The sequence below is a fragment of the Aythya ferina genome (genome assembly GCF_964211825.1).
Source record: "Aythya ferina genome assembly, chromosome: 1".
Classification (NCBI taxonomy): domain Eukaryota; kingdom Metazoa; phylum Chordata; class Aves; order Anseriformes; family Anatidae; genus Aythya; species Aythya ferina.
This window is the reverse complement of record NC_140296.1, coordinates 138,437,937-138,458,398: the sequence shown is the minus strand read 5'-3', so window position 1 is coordinate 138,458,398 and position 20,462 is coordinate 138,437,937. Positions and strand designations below refer to the sequence as shown.

Below are 20,462 nucleotides of genomic sequence, written 5' to 3'. Positions count from 1 at the left end.
CCCGACTGTTAAAAATCTTTGGGCCAAATTATGACTGTTGGACCTCTCTTACTTGTTCACCTTAACAAAATTAACATGAGTAAACCAGTGAAAGTTTACTAACACATGTATTGTCAAGGTGAAGTGCAGGAAAAGAAGCTTAAGTGTGGTCCTCCATGTCATCGAATATAGCTGTGTTTTGTAATGATGTAAAGTGTGATTAAATCCAAGCTACTTCTAAACACATTAGCAGAGGCAATAAATGAACATAGTATTGAGCTTGCCATAAATGAGTTTCCACTCCTTTATGTGCATATGTGATCACATTTGTGGACATATGAGTCCAGGAATACTGAGTACTTGCCAGAAGTACAAAAGGAAAAATTCATGATGATATGCAATATTGCAGATTTAACATGTTTAGTTTTGATGCCTGCTATTGAAAAAGCATATTAGCAAAATGCAGGGGATCCAAAAAAGAGCTGTAACCTGACTGAAAAATAAGGCAAACCAACTGAGATTATTTTTAATGTAATTGTGGTCTTCTAACAACAAACTCAGGAACAAAGTTTATAGGATTCAGAAGGTTTTAGTCATACAAAGGTGGAAAAAGTTCAAGTACTGGAGTTAACTGTATTAAAATTAAATATTATGTGATTGAGTCAACTGCTATGCTCCAGGGCCAAAATGGTCGAAGAAAAAATGATGCAAAATCTCCAGATTGTATGAACTTTCATAGCACTACAGCCCACTAGAACTATACTGCTTAATGACTGAGTATAACATTAAACTAGAATGATAAAACCTTAAGGCCTTGATCCTTAAAATGAACATTTTCTTATTCTGTTTAATTCTTTGATCCATTGGATTTAAAATCTGCATGTACAAATTAGTAAATAGCAGCAGTTAAAGAGTATAGCAATTTTTCTTCTCTTTCGTTAAGACTTAAAGTATAGCCATGGCCAAAACCCACAGCAGGGAAGAGTCTGATATACAGTCTACTCTGTTTTATTCAAACAGATTCACGTAGATGGGACACTTCATCAGTAGTGTCATTTTACTCACTGTTAATAACTATTGTAATTATATCCAATAAGTCTTACATATTTTTATCTTAGGATGTGTTTGAAAAGCTGATAAGACAGAAATCATCTTGGTAAGTAAGAGATTTGATCTTGACAGGTTATAAATATAATCTCTTGACAGGTTATAAATATAAGACAATATTAAAAAAATGAAGAGTCATATTGACAGTACAAATACACTTTATACCCAGATCAAATATGTAACCTAGTATACAAATATTAGGTAAAATACCAGTGGGTACTCTTTTTTTCCCTAGTAAATTATGATACAGTTGCAGAAGAGATCAAAAAATATAAAGAAATACTTGAGACATGATTTATTTAAAAGACTGACTTTCTCTGAGAAATACCAAGACATGCCAGTCAAATCCAAAGAGAGGGGCAGAGACCTTGGGGTGTGTAGAAGTAGAACATGATTTTATAATTTATGTTTCTAAATGTTACTTATTTGAGTTATTGCCAGCAAAAGCATGGTGACATTTAAAGGGAATTTGTGTTTCATCTTGACTTTTCTTGGGTAGCTTTTTTAGTAACAAAGTCACAAAATTCATGACCAAATCCAAGATATAATGTATTTTTCTCTAGATTTTCAAATGGCCATTCATGGTCCACATTAGGAGCTCTGAGTACAGTAAATTAGTCCTAGAATTTTGGGTACTTCATTATATACGGAAAGCATCTTCTGTTTGATATAATCATTTTGTAAACCAGGACAGAAATCTACAATCTTTAGCAATATGTGTCCATAAAACATAACTGTTTCTAATCAAGGGAATTAAGCCCCTGCTGCTAGAGACTTGGTTCTGGGATGTAAAGTCTCCAGAACATAGGTGCTGTGTTTTTCAAAAACCCTGTAAAAAAATAAGCACATTTTAAACAGTTTCTATAGAAAACAGCTTAATTTTGAGTGTGTTAATCAGTTGGTGATGGTTCTTCCTCCACCAAATCAATCATTGATTGATGACCCACTTGTGGAAATGCATCTGAAAGGATAAGAGCTGATGGGCTAGGTAATAGGTCCTTAGATGGTCTCAAAAAACCTGAATATCACTGGGAAATATGTAAATGCTATTCCAGAAGATGCATTGAACAAATACAGCTTCTTAACTAATAAAAAAGTAATTGCTTGAAGAGAAACAGTGTAACTGAACTCAGGTCATATATGGTAAAAATAACCAGGAATTATACCAAGAACAAAGACCACCTTCATAATAAACCTTTCAAATGCAAAAACAGGACTTGATTAGTATTGAGTGCAGAAGTTGTTAGAAGCCGTGAACATTACTATTTTCTCTATGCATGTGACTCAAAACACATCTCTGTAAGTATTGCTTTAGCTCTTATGGTAGCCGTATCCAAGTCCTCGTAGCTGTCAGACTGTCCATTCTGGCTGCTGACACCAGAAAGCCGCTAGGTGCAGTAGAAGCAGAGAGCAAACCAAAGCAGATGGTGCTGACGCTGCATTATCAGCGCTAGTTGTGCAGGGATTGCTTTGGCCTGGATATAGTTTGGTCCCCTGTAGTGAAAGTCCCCAGCCATGTGGTTTGAAGATGTCCAAAGTACTTATCTGCTCCAGCCCCTGTGTCCCTGGTAGGAGTTGGAGTGCATTTGGTGCACATCTGAAGCAAAGTATCGAGCTCAGATTCCTCCTGAAAGAATTTAGTCCATGTGCAGTGAAATCACTCTGTGAGTCGTGCTAATGCTTAGCAACTGGGGATGACTGTGAAATTTGTTTAAAAACTGCACCACTGCTCTGAACCGAAACATAAATGTAGATGTTGTACCACTCTCTCCTTTGTTGGACTTTGTTGGTAACTCAGTAAAGAAGCAGCTGTCTTCACTATCCAGATAAAACTAGGCATATATATATATATATGTATATATATATTTTTCCAGGCAACTGGAGAAAGCTGATTTTGAAAAACAATATTTAATTTTGTTGTTGAAAATGCTTGATAGCTGAATCATATCTAACTTTGACAACAAATAAGTCAGGTTTTCCCAGACAAATCCTATGACTGAGAACTGAAAAAAAAAAAAAAAAAAAAAAGCTTTTGCAAGTAACCTCAGATGCACATTCATACGTAAATACAGTTATGAGTCCTATCTAAATGTGAAACCTCTACATGTATTCAAAATTTTGCTCTATTTTTTTTTTGAATGAAAATGATTGAAAAAGAATTGCTTCAATTAGCATAACTGCTATAATGTCTTTTGTTTCTTTTGTTTAATTTCATATAACTTATTTTACATTAAAATTAGTAGGACTTATTTCTCCTGACATGGCTAAAACTCAGCCTTTTAGAAATGACATACTGCTACTACAATGAATATCACAATTTACAGAAAGTTTTGGTGCTGCCTAATGGGGAGGGAAAGAAAAATCTTCAAACACACTTGTAATGTTTAACCTTCACAAATACGTATTTGGCTCTGGTGAGGCCAGACCTTGAGTACTCTGTTCAGTTTTGGGCCCGTCACTACAAGAAGGACATTGAGGTGCTCAAGTGAGTCCAGAGAAGGGCAACGAAGCTGGTAAGGGGCCTGGAGAAAAAGTCTTGAGAGGTGTGGCTGAGGGAGCTGGGCTTATTCAGCCTGGAGAAGAGGAGGCTCAGAGGTGACCTTATCTCACTCTATGGGTACCTTAAAGGAGGCTGTAGTGAGGTGGGGGTTGGTGTATTCTCCCACATGCCTGGTGACATGATGAGAGGGAGTGGGCTAAAGTAGCGCCAGTGGTGTTTTAGGTTGGATATTAGGAAGAACTTTACCGAAAGGGTTTTTAGGCATTGGAACGGGCTGCCCAGGGAAGTGGTGGAGTCACCATCCCTGGAAGTCTTTAAAAGATGTTTAGATGTTGAGCTTAGTGATATGGTTTAGTGGTATGGTTTAGTGGAGGACTTGTTAGTGTTAGGTCAGAGGTTGGTCTAGGTGATCTTGAGGTCTCTTCCAACTTAGACAATTCTGTGATTCTGTGATTCTGTGTGAAATATACAGTTCAGAGAGATAAACGATTTATTTATTTATTTATTTAAAAAATTCATCTTAGTCATGACACAGTGCTTTACTCAGAAAAATGTCCTGAAATGTTTTGTTTTTAAATTTTACAAAAGCACCTTTTAAGTGTTCAGATAGTTTTAATACAATTTAAAATATTGAACAGACTACTGAGCACTTCAATACTGTTGAAGATTAAATAGTAGGTTATCTTTTTTTGAACTACAAGCAAAAGAAAATATACTATTGGTATATCTTTAGATCTAGGTACATGCTATATGCTTCCAAAAGACACTTTTCACAGACTTTTTCATGTTGTCATGTGTGGTGACATGTATGAAAGCAGTATGTAGTATGAAGGTAGCTAGTCAGAGTGTGCTATCAGTTCTTAGAAGAGTGCAGAAAAGAAGGGAGAAATATTTAAAAAGTACAAATTACAAAGTCCATAAGGAACAGAAAAGGGATAAGTGTGGTGGGAAGCAGGATAGGAAATTATCTAAGCGCCTATCTGCCCCAGTGAGTCTGACAGTGCAGATGCAAGTGTTCTGGCAGCGAGTGATTAGGAAGGAGATGGCAGGGAATGCTGACTTGCTCAATGGAAATCTTGACCAAACGTCTGGTCTCCTCACTTCCCTGATAGTCACAGAGATTGCTTCTGTCTAGTTTTCCTTATGTAGAGGCATTCTTTCCCTGCCTTACTGGAGCCCTGAGAAATAGAGAAGAAGATGTCATCTCAAGCTAACTCTATAAACATTGCTATCAGAAAAGACATTCTAAACTATCGTAAAAAGACCCATTGTGCAACTGGAGTCTTGGAACAAATATGGGTTATAGCTCAACCATTGTTAAAGGTTAATGTTCCTATCATTGCATTCCTTTTTCTAGTTCCCATAACCAGTCTGTAATGATAGATAAATATATGAGCTATTTCTTTGTGTTGGCAAAATCACAGTTCAAAACGACATAGTTTCCTAAGTTATTTTTAAACTAATATGCTGGTTTATAGCTAGACGAACAAAACCATCTTTTTGGTTTTTTTTTCCAAGAAAAAAAGAGAAAGACTTTTTTTTTTATGTTATGCTGTTCTTGCAGAAAGCAAGCATTTTTGTCTATCAAAACACAGTAACAGCTTTCTGAAGTCAATGCATGAACTGAAAAGGAAACTAATTAAAACAATAACATTCATTTAATGTTGCCAAATGTTAACCGATCTGGTACTTTCCATACATATTTTTACTATTGTAAAATATTTCAAATGTTTTTGTCATTGTTTTGTATTGTTATGTTCCTGTAAGCATTGAATGTTGGTTCCAGGGCTAAATTCTGCTCACTGACTAAGCAACAGTCTACACATCTCTCTTCCTAGCTTTTTCAATTTTTGTACAAGGAGTAAAATAATGTTTCCTATGGTTTAGTGAGTTGCTGTGCTGCTTGCCTACAGTATGAAGAGTGTTTTTTTGTTTTTTGTTTTTTGTTTTTTTTTTTTTTTGATCAGAAAGTTACTCTAATAAGACATTGCAACTTCTAGGCAACTCTGCACATTGAGGCTTGAGAGTTTTCTTATGACACAACAGTGGGATGAGAACATCTACTTAGCCCAGGCTTCCTTTGAAAGATAAGAGAGAAAAGATTGAGTCTTCACAGTCTCATTGTATTTAGAGAAGTTTCCATACAATTCCCAACACTACTGGTCTGCTCAAACACCTTTGTGTTTGAGGTTGCCACAGGTGTTTCTGAGCTGGCATGTATTAGCAATGCACCTTGTGCTTTGTTCACTTTGTGTTTCAAAGGCAATTTTTTGGTGAGTCCTTAACACAGCATAGCCATGCCATGTTCAGTGCCTGTTCTTTTGAGTTGCATACTGTATTACTGTACAGGTTACAAGTTTACTGGTTCAGGAAAAAGCTGAGAGGAAGAAGCAGGTCAGCTGCAGCTACCTCCTATTTTTGGAGTCCAGTCTACTGGTACCATGTGTTTCTGAACTCAAGAAAGTCTCTTCCAATTAGGTCTTTTCCAGGGAATGAAAGCATTCCATTAACTCTTTCCTGCATTGTGGTGGATTTGAAGGAAGGTAAATAATTCCTCCCTTAATAATCTCAAGGAAGATACCTGTGACAGGTAAGACAGATAAGACTCTCTGGTTGCATGGCTCCATGGCCATGGTATATCCTAGTTAACAGAGGCCATGGTATATCCTGCTTAACAGAGCTACTCAAATTTGGGCTAGGGATTGTGCCTGAGTACATCTCTCTTGTTCACTGCAGAGAATCAATGTATCAGACTGTTATTTGGACTGTGTATTAAACCATCCCTAAGCAAGAGATACATAGTAATCCCTGCTGAGGATTTTTACTTGAATTTTTACTGAATTTTTACTGAAAATTACTTGAATTTTTACTTGAATTTTTAATGAAATATTATAGGCAAAAATTCTTTTTCTCATTTTTTCAGTAATAATGTAGGTCTTTCTGTAATTGCTTCCCATATATGAGTTGTGTAGCTGATCATCCTGCTTAGCTAACTTCCATAAATTGTACAGAAAAAGGAGACTCTTGTCCCCCCCTCAAAAGCAAATAACCATAAAAGCATACCCCCCCCCAATCAAACAAAAAAAAACAACCCAAAAAAAATATTAAAAAACATATTAACCTTTCAGCACAGAACAATGACTGCCAGTGCATCTCCATGAACTGTGAACTGCCCTTTAGTCATTTTTCTGTAGTTGTTAACCCTGAAGTCTAACAGCCACTCTAAAATTACGGGCACTAGCTATCTGGTTCCTTGTATAGTGATACGGAATGCAAGGAGCCAATAATACACATTTTTCAACTTCTTTATTATTAAAGAAGCTTCCTGCATTTGTTCCCCATGCAGATCTCCCATTAACAATGCTGTGTGCTCACTATTTATGCAAAGGAGCATGTAATGCTGTTTACAAGCTCTGTGTGGGTACAAATGACATTTGTCCCTTATTAACAGTGAAGTAGCAGCTCTGATGCTTTTCAAGTTACAATTTTTCTCTATATAATGCTCTTAAACTTTTGTACAACCCTTCAGTTAATGCCTATCAGAAATACCATTGAAAAGAATCTATGGTATTTAAGGAGGAGGTTATGTGAGAGATAAAGTGGTAGCAGTAGCTTGAGCTAAATATGTTTTGACAGATACAGTGATACCCAACTGTAGTGCTATTTTGCTTTTCTCTCACTGATGTGTTTAAGATTAGAATTTCCCATTTTATACCCTATGGCAAAGTTTGCTCTATTAAAATTGGACAAAATTATTTTGTAGTAATCTTTTATCTACTGATGGGTCAGATATCACTAAAGGATAAGACAAATATGTCATATCTGTACAACCAGAGAAGTACAGGGAGGGGATACCTATACTTTTCAATTGCTTCAGTTATTAGCTCTTGTGTGGAAAAATCATGTTAGTTCTGCTTTTCTCATCAGACATTATCTATTCGGCTCTTCCCAAAACCTAGAAATGCAACATCACACATTAGTTCCTGGTTTGCCTTCACTGTGATAATAAAATTAATATGGTTTCAGATATTAGTTTGAACAGAATCTCTTCAAACCTTAAGCAACCGAGCAGGCCTATAGATTTTGACCTATGGTAAAAGACAGACTCTAATACAGCTACTTACACATGCAAGTATTTGTAAGAAAAGGCCCATGAAGTGAGTGTGCTCACTTTGGTTGATGAGATGCAACATGCAAAGTGGACAGTTTATATCGTAGGTTAGATGAAGTTACAGTGGATGCTCAAGGCTATTCCTTGCAATTCTACTAAAGATGTTTTCAAAGCCTGCACAACTACCAGATTTCGGAAGACCTCATTTAAATGACACCCAGGCTTGTGCAACACGGTATATTCCCCCATTTTTTGCATCTGAAATACTGAGGTTTTACAACAGTCATTGTGATTCTAGCTTTAGATAAGTTCTGTTTGGAATAAAAAGCAACCTAATTCAGAAACATATTTTTTATTATGAACAGAAAAATGTAATACCTTTCTGTTAAATTGGAAGTTACTATGGGATTTTTTTCAGAGCTAGATACATTATTTTGCTAAATCTTTCTTTTTTTTTTTTTTTTTTTTTTTTTTTAGTATGGTTTAAGTTTTTAAACTTCCTTGTTACATTTTTATACAGAAAGTGAAGTATTTTTCAAAATGATATATTTTTTAACAGAGCTGGTAATGAAACTTAGAACTTCAGCATGGAGATGCAAATTTTAACTTTTTAAAGTTTCACAAAAAGGGGAATAAAAGCAGAATGAATTTTAAGAAGAGAGAGTGTATATATATATATATATATATATTTTTTTTAGTATAGGTATTCTTATTAGGTTTGTTGCAAACCACAAAACTGTTTCTAAGAACAGCTTTTTCAAACCATCCCAGTCCTGAAAACACAGTGCTGTGAATCAAAAGAGATCAATTTATCTGAAAAAGAGATTTTAAATTTATCATTTAAAATCTTAAGTCAAAGGAAATCAAAGTAAAAAATGTTTAATGTTTTAAAATTACTGCATCTGATTATTCTATCATGTTAAAAACATGCAATATGGTTTGTAAGTGGATATGAACACCTTCAGGTTGAATTTTTAATGAACTTGTAGTATTTCAGTTAAAGTGAAACATTTTTTGCAGTAAGTAATTCTTATTCCATGTTGTAGAAAATTAAGACTTGATACCCCACTAGCATGGTATTCTTAGGCATTAAAGATAATATTTAGATATTGCTAAGTAATACATATTCCAAATATACATATCTATGTCTTGATTTCAAAAGGACTTAGCCCACCCTGAAATCAGGAGGGATATTCATTTTAAATTAACTGAATTATCTTAACTGTTTGGTTATATAAGTCTATCTCCAGAAGAAGACAGTTATAATGTTCCTTGGTAGGACAAATAATCTTCCATTAAATACAAAATAATATCTATTTACTGGTAAAGTTTGGGTTCACAGGTATGGGAAATAAAACACAAAGAAAAAGTGATAACTCACAGTCACAAGAGATTTTAATTTCTTGGTCAAACATTATGTAAACTTCTGAGATTCTCTTCTCATTTCTTTTTTCTTTTTTCTTTTTCTTCCTTTCTTTCTTTCTTTCTTTCTTTCTTTCTTTCTTTCTTTCTTTCTTTCTTTCTTTCTTTCTTTCTTTCTTTCTTTCTTTCTTTCTTTCTTTCTTTTTCTTTCTTTCTTTCTTTTTCTTTCTTTCTTTCTTTCTTTCTTTCTTTTTCTCTCTCTCTCTCTTTCTCTCTCTCTCTTTCTCTCTTTCTCTCTTTCTTTCTCTCTTTCTCTCTCTCTTCTTTTTAAAAAAAGTTTGCATATTGATCAATATAGATTAAAAAAGAAATAATTATTTCAGTAACTACAGCAAATCAAAACTGATTTTTGCTTTGCACAGAGAGTCACAATGTCTTTTACACAGAAATTTCAATTGAGAAGTACTGGATAATTTCAGGTAAATATCCAAGGTGATCATCAGGCTTGTACTGTGGTGCTCTCACTGCTGCAAGCTTCTAGACGTGCACCACTAAAGCAAATGCTCCACATCACCTGTCCTCTTGCTCCTTCCATAGCATGCTGTATCTTTCTTTCTGCCTTCTGTGTACTGGAAAACTGTAACAGTCCACTCATCTGGGTCATTCTGATTTTTGATTGTCATCTGGATGCTCAGACAAGAAAAATGACTAGTGTGGGGAGAAAAAAAACACAACAGCTGTTGTGCACAAGCAGCTCTATGAAGTTTTGCAGATCTGCAAACTGTTCTGGACATGCATTCAGAGCCCTATCTTTATACAGTTAGAAGGCTCTCACAGATTTAGTCATCTTGCCACCAATTTTAGTTCAGTAAAATTGGCTTGCAACTCAGTGGAAAAAAAGCTCAGTGAGAATTCTGTTTCAGCCTAAGAAAGAGCAGGCAAGATGAATGTTAGCCCTCATTGGAAAGAAAGGCTAGAACACTACAGAAATAGTTAAAAATTTTTTAACTGGGACTTTGAGGTAGATGCTGCAGTGTAGTTGTGAAGAATGTTGCTCTGCAAGCTGAAAGTGGAAGATTGATTAGGCAATGCACACAAACACAGAGCAAGCCTTCCTTTTCTCTCCCCTCTCTCCTGTTCCAGCCCTTCCTGTCAAATAACCTCCTGTGGAAAGATAAAAATATTAGTTAAAATGTTTGACAAGTTCTGAGGAGGATTGCTGGACCTGACTTCTTTTCTATTTTTCTTTACCTCCCCATATAACCTTGATTGTCATCATTCAGAAGGTCTTTTTGGCAAGAGGAGAGGGTTGTGTCAAGAACAGAGATAACTAGTGATGAAAAGAGACTGCTTTACTCTATTACACAGTACAAGAAACTTCTATATGCAAGCAACTACCTTGGTTAGCGGGCGAAGAAATGTTGAGGGCTGCTGCGGAGAAAGAACAGAATGAACAACTTGACCAATAAACTATGGCTGTGTAGAATCTCATCATGCTCTTGATGGTGCAGGTCTTGGTTGCATTACGAGTATTTTTTCTTACAAACAATACTGTCATACAGGTAAAGATACTTTTTTAGTAATTGACTACACAAAGATGACTGGTGATAAACAACTATGTCTCTTCTGTCAAAACTGATTCAACTAACAAGAAATGACTTTTACAAAAGACAGGGACTCAATGCCATGTTAACAGTCTTTCGGTGTTTGCATTTACAGTGCATTCCCCTCAGCATCACCCTCATCCCAGTATAATGTCAATGGACGTCAGGTCCCATGCTATTGTAAATGGCAATGACTCATGCTGAGGCATACGTAATTAATTACCATTGTATTTTTGATGCTGATGTTGCTGCTGGCTCTTCATATGAAAGAAATGAGAAAGAAAGAAAAGGGACAGCATTCTCCTTTCTTGTAGCTACATTGTAATGTATCTGTAGCTTTCAAAATAATTTTTTTTTTTTTTTTTTTTTTTTTTGAAGCAGGGAAAAATCCTCCTGAGATGCAATCTTAAGCAAAGTACAGGAAGTTCCCAAAGGATGCTGAACATAAACAAAAACATTTCCAGCATTCTTATAATACTGTGTTTACTTTGTCAATTAATGATTATTACCCCAAACAGCTTGTGTATTACAAGTGACTCTGCACTGTATTTATGGAGTTGCTAACTGTTAGCAAAGTCAAAGATGGCTTCACTTTTCTTGCTAACATTTGTTTGTGTGAATATGAGAAAAGAGAGTTGTTAGAGGATGGACAGTGTATCATATACTTACTTACTTACCTCTCTAGTGCCTTTGCTCTTGACAAGGAGCTCCTATCCTATAATATTTATCACCACAGGAACAAACAGATCAGGGTTATCAGTATTTTCCTTTGCAAAGTGCTACTAAGAATGTAGGCAGGGCATGCATAATGGATGTATCTACAGTCTGTAATGTTCACCTAAGCCGCTTCAGTTCAGGAGTATTAGGCAGACACTAAGATGTGACTTGTAGTGCTGTTTCTTCAGACCTAGAGGCCCTTAACACTGCTTCCACCACTGTCATGTGTGAGCAGGCCATTCTGATGTGTCTGAGCAAAGAGACTGTCGTGGTTTAACCCGGCTGGCAGCTAAACACCACAGAGCAGTTCGCTCACCCTCCCCCCTCCCTCTCTGGGACGGGGAAGAAAAATGGAAAGTGAAGCCCGTGAGTTGAGATAAAGACAGTTTAATAAGACTGGAAAATAATAATAACAATAATAATAATAACAATAATAATAATAATAATAATACAATGGTGATAATAGGAAAATAATAATAATATATACAAACAAGTGATGCACAATGCAATTGCTCACCACCCGCTGACCGATGCCCAGCCTAACCCCGAGCAGTCCGGCCCCCTCCCCCCGGCTAGCCACCACTATATATTGTTTAGCATGACGTCAGGTGGTATGGAATACCCCTTTGACTAGTTTGGGTCACCTGTCCTGGGTCTGTCCCCTCCCAGCTCTTACTGCACCCCCAGCCTGCCTGTTGGCAGGACAGAGCAAAAGGCTGAGATGTCCTTGGCTTGGTATAAGCACTGCTTTGCAACAATTAAAACATCGGGGTGTTATCAGCACTCTTCTCATCCTAAGCCAAAACACAGCATTCCACCAGCTACTAGGAAGAAAATTAATTCTGTTCTAACTGAAACCAGGACATCTATCCTGGGCCACAAAATGTCTTTTTGGAGAGTACATCTTGTCCCATTACCTGCAAGAGGAAAAAGGAGATGATGTGACCCCATTATTGCAGTGTGCCTAGAACCTAAAGGCTCAAAGGCACTTGGTTTCCAAGAGCCATTATAAGTTGGTCATGCAATTATTGCAAGACAGGAAAGAGATCAGACCAAATATTCATTTGGTGTAAATCAGTCCAGCTTGTCACTGACTTTAATGGAACTGGTTAATTTATATCAGTTGAGAATCTACCTATCACACACACAGATGAAAAATGTAATGCAGTTGGCTTCAGTGGGAGTAGTACTCCCCTGTCCAAAGCACTGTGTAATCACAGGTATAATATAACTGAGTTCCTGCAGCTGTGGGAAATACATCTCAGATTTCCTCACTTTGCTGTTCTTAAAATTAATAGAAATTTTCAATCACAGAACATTTTTATTTCATTTTATTTTATTACCATTAGGCCATCTGAGCTTGGCTAAACATATGGTTGTAAGTGAAATTAATTATACTCCATTCACCCTTGATAACTTCCACATCAATAAATTACATCATAAATGCACATAGGTGAAAGATGGAATCTTCAAACATTAGTCTAAAATAATGTGTTTAATGGTTTTATTTTGCAGGTAATGGTTACGGAATTTGATCAAAAGCTCCAAATGGATATACTCTCTTGTTCTCAAAAGGCCATTCTAAACAGACATTGTCATTGCTGGTGCTAAAAGGTTTTTATTTGAAGTTTTATTTTCAATACAGTTTGTTTGACATTCAGACCCAAGTCCACAGAAGGATTTATTAAGAAAAAACTCAGATTTCCAACTCTTCTAAGACACTAAGGTGCACAGACTCCATCTCTAATATCCAAATGAAAAATTGAGGCTTCTGGATGAAACGTAAAGCAGCATGCACATTTAATACCAACAGGTAAGAAAGATGAACAGCAAGTATCTTACATCTGAAGAGAAGGGTTAGGACTGAAACATTTTGCTCTGCATCATTAGACTATACTTCTCTCCACCCTGGATTCATGTAACAAAACTCACTCATGAGTTGTGTGAGAGGGGACATTAGATCCACTTACAGAAGATAGAATTGCCGTAAAAATAAATCTACCATGAAACATTTGCACATTTGAGTACTAGTAGGATAGTATCAACACAATGATATTAATCAATTTTGTCTGTTATTGTGCACAAATCATCAACTTTCTTTTCAGAATTATTATTATTATTTTTTCTTATTGTTATCAGTTTTTATGGGCATTATGTATCTTGTGCAATACTAGGTAACAAGGGTTATATAAATCTTGGAGCTGTGAGAACTCAAAAGATCCTTGTAAGCAATTGTTCAGTAACTATATTAAAATTTATCTTTTTTCTTTATTAGGTTCCCTAAATGTAAAGCATTATTTGATGCATTATTTTCTTTGATAAGTTTTCTGTATATTTCACTAGTAACTCTTCCTAAGTCCAAAGAACCCAGGACTGGATCCAAAACCTTTTAGAAAATACTAAAGTGATAGTAGTTTCCAGGTAAACAAGGGTAAGACACACCTATGTTATGGAAAATCAACAATGGTACTGTTCTGCAGTTTAAGATTCAATAGAAATTTCAGGGCAACAAAGGAAAGTCCATACTTTCTGGCTGGTGCCACATCACTGTTTGGTGGGGGCTGCTTCCTTCAGGATTTCCAGTGACTTCCAGACCTCTTTCATCAATGTGCAGCTTCAGGGTGTAGAACTGCCATTTTATTTCTTGAAGCATCAGGGTGTAGACTTGCTGTTATCTTTCTAGAAAGGACATATGAAGAGTTGGATGTAGGAGAGGTCACATAAAATTTAAAGCTTCCTTTGAAGAGCTTCTTTTCTGAGTGTGCTGGGTATCTTTGCAGCCTGTTGTTAGTAGCCTTTATTTTTCTTCTGACCCTTTTCTACAGAAGTGTGCTGTGGCCCAAGAGCATGAGCGTGTTCAATTTGCTTACTTTAGCAGTTCTATAGAAGCCACTGGGTGTTGTCATATATAGGATAGTAGAATTTTGACTCTTAATTAGATTTTACAGCTCTAAAAGTATATATTGTGAAGGGCTTTGGATTCTGCAGATGAACTTCTGTGCTATGTGCTATGGTAGAGAAATACTCTTTTTGGAGAAAACAAAATCAAGAAAGTGAAAACAGTCATGGGATTGGTACTGATCATAAGCCATATGGGATCCAGTTGTCTATTTTATCTGAATATTTCTTTTTGTTTCCATGGTGTTTTGACTTATGATGAATACTTGTGGAAGCTTAATTTTCTGGCAACTTCTGTGAACTAGACAACTTCAGAATACAGCTGTTCTATTTTTCCTTTATGGCAGATAAATAGAATGGTGGAAGAATCCCGTGCTTGTATATTTCTTGTATTCTTGTTTATTGTTATATTGTATATTGTATATTTCTTTCCAAAACCCTAGGTAGGGGTTAGGCTAACAGAGGTAATAAGTTACAGAGAAAGATGAAAGTATTGTGGCTATATAGAAGTGTTTATGATGGTTTAGATGGCTAGCTCAGACACTTTGTAAACTGGGACTAGAGCCTTCATCTGTAGGCTATCTAGAGTATTTTTTATTACTTTTATTAATGTCATGGTACTCTAGCCATATATGTTGATAACTTGTTTTAATTTGAAAGCAGGTTTATGAAGTATATTAGTTTTATTTAATGGTTCTTCTTTTTGAAAGCTTTGTGCCGGCAATTAATGTGCCGGCACTAGTGAAGGATTTTTCCTACCAAGTAAGTATTTACATTTTCAGTACTCGAGGTAGTTTGTTTAAAGCAACTACAGCTTTATCTACTTGAGCTGCTGACAATACTCTTGACTTTTTCTTTTCTGAAGGGGAATTAGGAAACAATTCTTAAGAACAAATATTTGTGCATGTAGTAAGAAAGAGGATGATGTGATAAGAGAATGGCAAGAGAATTGCACACAACACTTAAAAATGTTAGTTTGGAGAGGATTAATTATTAGGTGTTGGATAAATTTAAATTTTTGAGACAAAAGGAAATGCATAAGATATAGTAAAAATATTACCTGTTAATTTGTGAAATGAGAAGCTGTGGTTCTCATAGGTTCTTATGAACTGACGAGTTTGATAAAAACAAATATTCACCCTCTCCACACATTTGGCTGTTTGGAGGACAGAAGAAATTTGAATCTGCTCAAGCAAAACACTTTTTTGTTTGTTTGTTTGTTTTTGTTTTTGTTTGTTTGTTTGTTTTTTGCTTTTTACAGCCAGGTTTATGATTCTCAGCTACTTTAGCGAGAATCAATTACTCTGACCATGATTTCTTGTCACAAACAGGTAGTCAAGACCTATGAATAAATCACTTGCTGTCCCCTCGGACATATTGTTTTGAGGTTGTTTTCTACCACATCAAAGTCTTGCAGTTATATTTTTCTCTCCATGCTCTGGTATTATTGTTTTTCTGACCATTGTTTCTTGAACTGTTTGAGACTGTTGGCAGAAAACCATTTATTGAAGGGTTCTATCAAGACCATTCTTGAGAATGTTAGAGTTAAAAGGACAGCTATACTTGATCAAAATACTTGAATCACATTGTCAAAATATTCATTGTCTTCTATAACTATTTGATTTCATTCTGAAGTTGCTTGTTTAGCACTGGATGAAGTAGTGATGGAAGTTACTTCTTCCTGAGTGATTCTATTTTTATGCTTAATTTAGGTGGAGTTTGGGGTTTTCTTCTTCTCTTGCAATGTTCTCTTACCATTGCATCTCCTTCCTCAAAATTGCTCATCTCGTGTGTTTAAAATCATTACTAGTCTCCCACGGGAGTTTTCTTCTGGATGTTTTTGTAAAGAATGTAATTATAATTTATGGGATTACTCTAATAAGGTCATTAAACTGTGCTTTATTGAGAGGTATAGTTAAGCTTCTCTCATAACCTAACTCAAAGTGCTGGAGCCAGTGACAATCAATTCAGGGATTTTTATTCAGTTAAGTTTGAATCTGAGCTGTGTTCTGTCTCATATCCACTTAGGTGTGTGAATAAAGCAGAATGAGTGAGTGCCAGCCCAAACATTCTAAGCACCTTGTGACACAACCTCAAAAGAGACAAATAATATTTAAAGTTTTAAGTTATTGTAATATAATAACCCACCACAGCTAAGATTGGCATTTGACAGCTTGCATCCATTCTGATACTGGCAGATGAGGAACTTGGCATGTGAAACATTAAAAATCCTTCTCTTTGAAGTCCACAGTGTCTGAGCTTAGATACAAAATTCATTTTAAGTTTCATACCTGCTCTCCAGAATTTGGCCTGTTAGCATCTGAGGTTTTAGTTTCAGGCTTACCGCTAGTGGATGTATTCTCTCCCTTTATGAACCCCATACTGTCCCTCAGTTAAACAACATTGCCTGTTCCTGTGCTCTAACACCTTCTTCATCTCAGTCTTGGACTTAAAGTGGGGAAGTAGCATATGTTATAAACCTACTAGAAAATAACTCTTGACATATGATAGTTAAAGCTCAAGATAGACCCTATCTCATCCAACTGTATATTTATATCCCTCTTGAATTCCAGCACATTTTGTTTTGACATTTTTCTCAAGAGTTACTGAGACAAATATGAGTAGTTTCAATCTACTCCAAGACTCTGATGCAACATAAAAGACACCAGAGATTTAAATGATATAAACAGCTATGCCTTGAATACTTAACCCTGTCATGACAACAGAGCTCGGAGTTTCAAAATGAAGCTTTCCTCTTCAATATCTGTTGTAATGCATTAATTCAAACCATGAAGCACAAAGTCCTGAATGTACAAGACATCCTTAACGGTGTTATTTAATAATTAAGAGGCACATAACAAAGGGCTTTTTTGTTAGGCCACTCTTCTGTAAGAGCTCTGCTAGCAGAGCAATTGCATTTGTGGCACAGACCCTTCCCTCTTTTCCTATGGCATACTCGCTTCCTACATAGCCAACACAAGCAGTGCTGTTTTCTGTTAATTACTTACTCAGTTTACTCCTGCCTTTTGGGGCTGACACTTCAAATTTGGCAGAAGGAAGCAGCTGCTGCCCTAAAATGGCTGTTGGAAAACTTCTGTTTTTTGTCTTTTCATCTTCAACCAGTGAGCACCAAGTATACCTTCCACACAGTGTGCGAACTGTGTATACTTTGTAGTACAGTGCTTCAGTGGAGCCTGCACCATGTAGACTCGAGATGTTGAATTGCACAAACAGTTCTGGGATAAAATTCCTGAGCTGTCTCATTCTTGTGGAGATCTTTTCTTGTGGGTAGAGGGTAAGTTGTACCTAGCTGTCCTGACAGTGTGAATTTGAGAGTATTTCCTGTGCAAGGCTGAACCAATGTTTGTGGAGAATCCTACTTAAATATAATTTAGCTTTGTGAAAAACTGAATGCTTTTGGAGAAGGATCTGGGGAGGGCCTCACTATATCTCTTCAGCACTTAGAGGGTGCTTATAAAAAAAAGATGATGAGTAACTTTTTATACAGGTAGATAATGATACAACAAGGGAGAATCATTTTAACCTAAAAGAGGGAAGAGTTAGACTAGATTTTAGGAGGAAATTCTTCATGCAGAGGGTGCAAGGCACTGGAACAGGTTGCCCAGAGAAGCTGTGGATGCCCTGTCCCTGGAGGTGTTCAGGGCCAGGTTGGATGAGGCCCTGGGCAACCTGATCTAGTGGGTGGCATCCCTGCCTATGACAGGGAGGTTGGAACAAGAAGATCTTCAAGGTCCCTTCCAATCCAAGCTGTTCTATGATTCTTTGATTTCTTAGGAAGAATGCTTGGACATTGTGTTGGTTTCCCCCCAAACCAGTGAGTTACCTCTGCCCCCAAAACCTCTCCAGAAATGAAAACAGAAACTTTCTTTCTCCACACTAATGTCCAGTCCTCTCTACCTTCTTTTACATGGTGACAGTGCAGATCCAGGGTGCCAAAAAGTTTTTAATCACCTTTTCCCTTATCTGTCTGAGCCCCCAATGTCATCAATGGCTCAAAGTCTGACTGGTGGCCAGTTACAAATGGCTTTCCTTAGCAGTTGCTATTGGGGTGATTCTGTTCAACTTTTCCATCAGTGACATGGATGGTTGGTCATTGTCTATTGCCTCAGCAACTTCATGGATAACCCTAAATTGGAAGAGAAGCTCAGTCCAAATATGAAGTCTGCCAACTAGAAGAATCTAGACAAGCTGAAGTTATGGACCAACAGAGACCACCTAAATTTCAACAAAGAAAAATGTTGCACTTGGCGTAGTAAGAGCACATGCAACAGCACAGATTGGAGACTGACTGGTGAACTCTGTGGAAAAGGACCTGGGTGTTCACTTGGACACCAAACTGAATACAACTTTTTTATAGAGAGGGTCATCAAGCACAGGAACAGGTCGCCCAAACAAGTTTTGGAGTTTCCATCTTGGAGATATTCAAAACCTGACTCTAAAAGATCTAGAGCAAAATACTTGAGGTACTGTTTTAAGAGGGACCAGATGATGCCCTTCCAACTTCAACTATTCTGTGATTCTGTCAGCAAGAAACCATTGCCACAATGAAAACTAACTAGGTTTCATTTGTGAAAACTAAGTCTACAAGTCAAAAGAAGTGATTACCCCTGTGTTTAGATTTAGTGCCACAATCTCTGAGGCACCATGTTCAGTTTATGGACCCCCCAGTATAAAAGAGATATTGATTGCTATTTTTTGACTACCATCTTGCAGTTAGAACTGGTTGTAGCATTTTAACTATTTTTTAGAGAAGTTTGGATCTATTGTGATTTTTGTTGATCAAACTGTGCATAAATTTACTTATCTCCATCTTGCAATGGTAGTGCTGTAAGCACTGTAAGAAATTGCAGCCAAACCAAAATTAGTTTAAAAGGCCAGTGATTCTGTCAATATAATATATATTATATATGTATATATATATATATATATATATATATATATATATATATATATATACAGAAATGTAGGATAAAATGTCACTCTAAATTGGACAATCCTTTCCATTTAGGACAGGTTAGAAAAGGAAGGTCTCTTCCAAAGGACTTATTGTTTCTTGTTTCTACTGGAGTCAGCTGGGGCCCCAGTTAAAATCACAGCCATGTTATTCTAGGCATTAGTTTAATACGTAGAAACAATTCTTATCCAGTTCGCTTATACTTAGAAGAGACAGAAAAATGGGTAAAGGGGAAGAAATTGTATTATTCCCTCTTTTATGGGCAATTCAGACTTTATCTTCACTGCAAATGGCAATATGAAAAGTTTTTCTGAGACAAGATTGTTAACAAATTAAAATTCTAGTGAATCAAAGCAACAACAATCATTGTTATCTCAACAGATGTAGCTATATTGGTACAGGTGAGATGGGTAAGCATAAAATGTGCTACATAGAATTCTACTTTGAACAAAATTACTTGATGTAAAAACATCATCTTTCTCATCCTCCTCACAGTCAGGAAGACTGTCCATTGTTGTTAACACCTTAATAAGTATTGGGTTTTCAGTATTGCTAATGAAGTCTTTTGTAGTAGTTAAGAATGGATCCCTGTCTTTGGAATCAAATTCAATGTTTTATCAACAAGATCACCCCTCTTTCCTATTTAAAAAAATTATTAAGGTGAGCTCTGAGAATTTGCAACTTCATATTCATTTCTCAATGCTGCACTTGATACAAATGCTGAACAGAAGTGAGAAATGACCTAATTTTGTATAGTAATTAAAATAAGCTAGATTTCTCTTTGTTAACATCTTGCATACCAAGTTGAAAAGATACTGTCTGATTTTGTTCTATGTTTTTGTGAAAATGACCAAAGAGTATTTGTATGAAAAATGCAATTAAGAAGATCAATTAGATCTTATTCACTTTCTCTGATTAATTTTAACCACATCTGCTTAATTGCTATCTCCAAAACAGAACACTGATTCTGACTTCAGCTGGCTAGCTAATAGAGGCTACCTTCCACAAAATATCCATGTTCAAAACTAACATTTTCTTATAAAATAAATTCATCATTCATATTTCAGTTCTATTGTAGGTCTTTATTCCAATTCTTTTTCATCCTGTTTTGGTTCCAATGGGGTGCTCTTCATTGCTATCTCTGACCCACTTCCAATAGCGCATTAAGCTATGTGATTAACATCTGTCACATGTTGTTTGTTCTCTCAT

At 36.2% G+C, this 20,462-nt stretch overlaps 1 long non-coding RNA gene across 1 annotated transcript in view; it reads left to right on the top strand.

The window, feature by feature from the left end:
• The first annotated feature begins 12,911 nt into the window (after positions 1 to 12,911).
• The window catches only part of LOC311430366, a 33,084-nt gene continuing 25,533 nt past the window's right edge, over positions 12,912 to 20,462 (top strand). The window contains exon 1 of the long non-coding RNA XR_014688739.1: positions 12,912 to 13,193. This is a non-coding gene — a long non-coding RNA (uncharacterized lncRNA). The remainder of the gene's footprint in view (positions 13,194 to 20,462) is intronic.